This window comes from Gracilinanus agilis, chromosome 3 (genome assembly GCF_016433145.1).
Source record: "Gracilinanus agilis isolate LMUSP501 chromosome 3, AgileGrace, whole genome shotgun sequence".
Classification (NCBI taxonomy): domain Eukaryota; kingdom Metazoa; phylum Chordata; class Mammalia; order Didelphimorphia; family Didelphidae; genus Gracilinanus; species Gracilinanus agilis.
Genome location: NC_058132.1, coordinates 639,492,239 through 639,497,702, shown reverse-complemented (window position 1 = coordinate 639,497,702; position 5,464 = coordinate 639,492,239). Strand labels below are relative to the sequence as shown.

At 44.0% G+C, this 5,464-nt stretch overlaps 1 pseudogene; it reads right to left on the bottom strand.

The window, feature by feature from the left end:
• Positions 1-904: 904 nt before the first annotated feature.
• On the bottom strand, positions 905-4,405 carry LOC123241983 (annotated as a pseudogene).
• Positions 4,406-5,464: the final 1,059 nt, after the last annotated feature.

Genomic DNA, 5,464 nt, shown 5'->3' with positions numbered 1-5,464 from the left:
TCTTCCCCTGCCCACCTTCTCCTTCTGTTTCTATTTCTATTTTTCTGTTCCTATCCTTTCCTATAATTGTAAAGTTTGACTGAAAGGAGTCTCTCAGCAAGGTTGGGTAATGGAAGAAAAAGACTAAGAGATTGCTCCCAAAATGGAATCCAAAAACTTATCTAACTCAATGGTTGAAGTCTTGATGGGTGAGATGTGATGGAATGGCTTTGATGAGGGAATCAGGGTTTCAATTTCCAAAGATACTCAGGAAGCCCTCTGGATCTGGACTGGGATGTCCTCCTCCTCTTTCCTCACAGTCCTCGGCCAAAAGACCTCTCCTCTCCTTCCTCTCCGGAGAATCTATCAAAATTCTCTCTGGTCTCAACTGTCAGTAACTATCACCAACTGCCTTCTTCTGGCTCCTTTTGTCCCATCCCCCTTGCACAAATCCCATCCTTATATATCCAAGTAGCCAGACATGGAGAAGGAGCCCCCACTGCTGGCTGCTCAGGGTTTCTGCCATATGCTTGTTGGGGGTGCCACGAATGAGCCAGGAAGGATCCTGGGGAATGCCACCACCTGGGTGATGGGAGATGACCCGGCATCCAAGGCCAGACTGGATGGACCCAGAGTCAGACTGAGCCTGATGAACAGAAGCCACAGCTTTCATTATTGGAGGAAAAGGACACCAGTCAGGACTGTTTTAGAGGAATAGTTGCTATTTATGTGCTCCTTTAAATAGATGAAATGTATTATTCTACAGATGAAGATACTGATGCTTAGAGAAGGCAATTGACTTCTCCAAGGCCCCAGTAGTCTGTGAGTGAGCTTTGGAATCAATATTGGTTCTAAATGGAATTTAAGGGTTTAAAAAAAGAGAGGAAGGAGGGTCCAGGCAAGATGAGGACACAGTGGAAGGAACTCAGGAGTTTATCAGCTGACACAGACACAGGGACAAAGGCTGATGGTGAAGGTCAGTGGGTTTGAGCTGCCCCAAGAGAGGGGACAAGTGAGCCCTCAAGGATAGTCTAGAGCCAAGAGCACAGCCAGAAGGGCAAGACCACAGGCAGAGGAAACGAAGGCCGCAGGCTATTAGGGGTCAAGGACTTTGGGAATGGCTAAATGTATCGAGTTAACACTGGCATAGCAGTAGGGGAAAAAGGGGACTTCAGAATACAAAATTCTTATAAGAATAAGATAAGATAGTCAACATTTATTGGCCAAAATGGAAAAGTAAATTTGAAATAATCGCAATTAAAAAAATTTTCAGGGATGTACTAATGCCCAAGAGATGACTCTATGGGGGAGAGAGACAGAGAGTCAGTAAAAACACATTCAAATGTCACAATCTTATAAGATAGTCAACATTTATTGTCCAAAATGGAAAAGTAAATTTGAAATAATCTTGATTCAAAATAATTCTTTGCTCTTTGCTTTTAGGCCCATCACCCCTCCTGAAACATGGCACATCAAGCCATCTGCCATTTTGGGTAGCACCATGAAAGGTTCCCCCCTTGCCTCCCAGATCTAATTAAAAACTAGCTAGAGAGAGGAAAGCAGAGTGAAATCCAGATCCAAATTCTCATAAACAGGAAATCATGTGAACTGGAATGACCTCCACGAACTGATGAAGAGCAAAAGGCTCAGAACCAGAGACTGATACATTGTAGCAACATTGAATGTAACTGACTTTGCTACTAGCAGCAACTAATGACAATCCCGAGGAACCTGAGAAGGACGTATGAGAAAGGATGTCATCCACGTTCAGAGGAAGAACTGTGGGAGCAGAAACGCAGAAGAAAAACAACTACTTGCAGAAACGCAGAAGAAAAACAACATGGGTTGATGGGGAAATGATCAAGGACGTAGATGCTAAATGATCACCCAAATGCAAATATTAATAATATGGAAATAGGTCTGGATCAATGACAATGTCAAACACACTGGAACTGCTCATTGGCTACAGGAAGGGGGGTGAAAGGAGGGGAGGGGAAAAACGTAAATCATGTATCAACTGAAAAATAGCCTCAATTAATGCATTATAAAAACAAAAAGCTAGAAATGGAAAAATCTTAAAAAACTAGAAAATGAACAAAGGGAAATTGCATCCAACAGGAATCTCTCCAGGGTATGGTAGGTGAGGCACACGGTTTCCTTAACTGTATACATGTTGTTAAAATAAGAATGATACAGAGATTGAGAAACTTCAAAGAAATAGCCCGAAATCACATCATGTAAAACTGGCAGCAAATATCTGTTAGATAAAAAAATATTAACATCAACATCCCTGAAATGACTGTCAGTATAAAAATGCTGAAAATCTTTGTAAACTCCACTTTCTTCTCTTCCTCCTTCTCCTCCTCTTTGGCCGGGAGGCATTGCATCATTTGCGAGGAGAGCTTTATTTCTGGAACCACAAGGTTTTTTATTTGACTGATTTCAGTTCTGGCCCACTCTTCCTTCAGGATGGGGCCAACACGGGGACAAATCTCTAGAGTCTGAACATTGGGCAGCTCTCTTTGTTTCAGTGCCTGCACCCGCTGACGAACATTATGGAATTTTTTGAGGACCTTAAGTGGAGACTCCTCGTCTATCAGAAAGCCAGTCAATGACTTTAATTCGATCAGCTCTTCTCTTATTGCTGTCATTCTTTCAATTTGTGGAGTGTATTCTTCATCTATCTCCTTCCCAATGTCTTCCAAGGCAGATAGTAAAGCATCTTTTTTCAGCTTCAAGATATCATTAAGCTCCTTAAAATAGTGGTGGACGGTTTCTTTGTCACTTTGGACTACTTGCTCCAGATGGGATTTGTGCTCCTTTAACTTTTCAATGAACAACCAGAAATCTTCCCAGTGACCATCAGAAAACAGCTCAAAGAGCTTGGGGGCCTTCTCCTTTACTTTCATGTAGGCACTGAGAAGGTCTTCGATGGGGTGCCCGCAGTGCTGGCCAATGGTAAGGCAGTGACCACACACCGGCTGGCGGTCCTGCAGGCAGTAGACGTTGAGTGGCTGGCTGGAGTGTTCGGGGCACGCGATGACATTTGGGTGCTCTTCCTGCTGGTATTTTTCAATAATAGCTCTCAGGGTAAAATTGATGGGCAAAGATTCAATGCCAGGGGGAGGGATTTCAATTTTACTCCTGCAATTAGGACACATCAGGGGAGTTCTCATGCCTCTCTGCATGTAGAAGTTCCCAGATGACTGAAGAACATTTTCCAGACAATTTCTGCAAAATGTATGAGAACATGGCAGTACTCGAGGATCCTCAAATATGCTATAACAAATGGAGCATGTTAGTTCTTCCTCAAAATTATGTATTTCCTGTAAAGAAAAAAGTGCTTTATTGAGTCATTTGCAAATACAGATTTTTAATCATTTAAGAGACCCAGAATTTACTAAGCACCAAATACATGCAATTAATGATGTCCAGAGACCATCGCCACCTAAAATAAATTGGAGAGGGGCAGCTGGGTAGCTCAGTGGATTGAGAGTCAGGCCTAGAGACTGGAGGTCCTAAGTTCAAAACTGGCCTCAGACACTTTCCAGCTGTGTGACCCTGGGCAAGTCACTTGACCCCCATTGCCCACCCTTACCAATATTCCACCTATGGGACAATACACAGAAGTTAAGGGTTTAAAAAAATAAATAAATAAAATAAATCGGAGACTCCTTAATAGAGGTGATACTGCCTAGGAGCCAATAGTTATCTAACCTTAATGTGGAACCAAAGTTCATTAAATGAAAAAAGACTCAAATTACATTTAAAAATGAAACAAAGTCTAAATTTAAACACTTTTTATTTTCCTGTTGTGTAAATAGAATTAGCTCATCCTCATTCGTTGTTAAGACTCTAGCCATGAGAAATAATGTCATCCCACCCAACTTAGTTGGGAAGAGATTAGTTACCCACACATGACAATAAGTAACAAATCAAGAACAAGGGACTGCCTCTGGGCAGTCCAAAACAGTATCTAGGCTGACCTTAATTAAATATCTATTTCCCCTCTTACACTGTATAACCAAGACTGCTGGAGTTTGTGTGTATTTTAAGTTGAGCTTCAAAGTGGTCAGTCAGTAGGAATTACTGGGCATTTATTTACTATGTGCCAGGCACCGGAAGCACAATGCCAGACCATTCATTGTGCCCTCAAGGAACCAATTATAATGGAACATGACAACAACCAGATGTATACAAGATGCTGAAAGAAGGGATGGGAAGTGATCCCACCCCCAAAGGGAAAGCACTAGCAGGGAGAGAAGCCTGGAAAGGCCACCAACAGAAAAGGGGGTTTCAACAGGGCCTTGATGGAAGTGAGGGACTCCACGTGGCAAAAGAGAAGGAGAGCATTCCAGGGATGGAGCACAGCCAGGGCAAAGGCAGAAAGGTGGGAGATGAGCAGCAAGTGGGCCAATGCAGCCATGTCACCAAGAGCTTGAGGGAGCAGAGTGGTGTGGAGAAGGCAAGAAAGGGCTTAAATGGGATCCTGCAGGAACCTGGGAGCCACAGGTGGAGAGGGAGGGGGCAGGACAGGATGCTGGCTTTTACATTAGCAGAGAATCACTCTGGCAAATGAGTCCAATGAGACTAAGCAGAGGCTTATGACAGGCAGCCACAGAGCTCAGGCTGGGAGTCTTCCTGGCTGTGTGACCCTGGGCCAGTCTCTTAACCCCCAGTGCCTTGCCCTGCTCTTCTAAGACAGAACTGAAGGATTTCCATAAAAAATGGAAGAAGCTGATGGCAGCAGCACTGGAGGCTGAGGTCAGGCCCAGATCCCTTCTCATTTCTCTAGCCCCTGTTGTGAGGAAGATAAGATTAGATTAGGTATTGATTAGGTATTAGGATATACATAGCAGGAAGGAGCTGGAGCTGGGAACTCCAGGATGGAATGAGGGAGGAGGAAGTATGTCTGTGCCTTGAGTGAGGACTCCATTAGTGGTGGGCAAAAACTGTTGCCAGCCTGGGAGACCTCAGAGCAAAGGACACCCTGCTTCCTGTTTTTCCCCTGAGATCCTGAGTGTGGCATCTAGAAAAAGGAGAGAAGATCAATAGTCCTGTGCCAGGGAAGAGGTGATGTTTGAGATCCGGTGGACAGTGCTTCAAGCAAAACCTCCTCTACTTGGTATCTGACAGAACTCTGGCTATTGGCATCCAGAGATCATCAGTGGATTGCAGTGAGAATCCCAAAGCCACAAAAGCCCCAGCTGTACTCAAGCCTGGCAGGTTCCAGGTCCGAGGCAGTCACCCATAACCTCCACTGCTCCTTGGGCCCTGCTTGTTAGATCACTTAGGTAAGAGTAAAATATGTCCTCCCATTGCCCTGAGTTTTATCCTTTAGATTTTAAGTATAGAAATCCCTTTCCCACCTTTTAGCCAAACATAATTAAAGCTGTTAAGTCCCTTTTACCTTGTCAGTCTGTTTCTAGACTCTGGCCTAGGGGAAGCTGAGTGACAGTTAGGATCAACTGCCATTCCTGTGGGA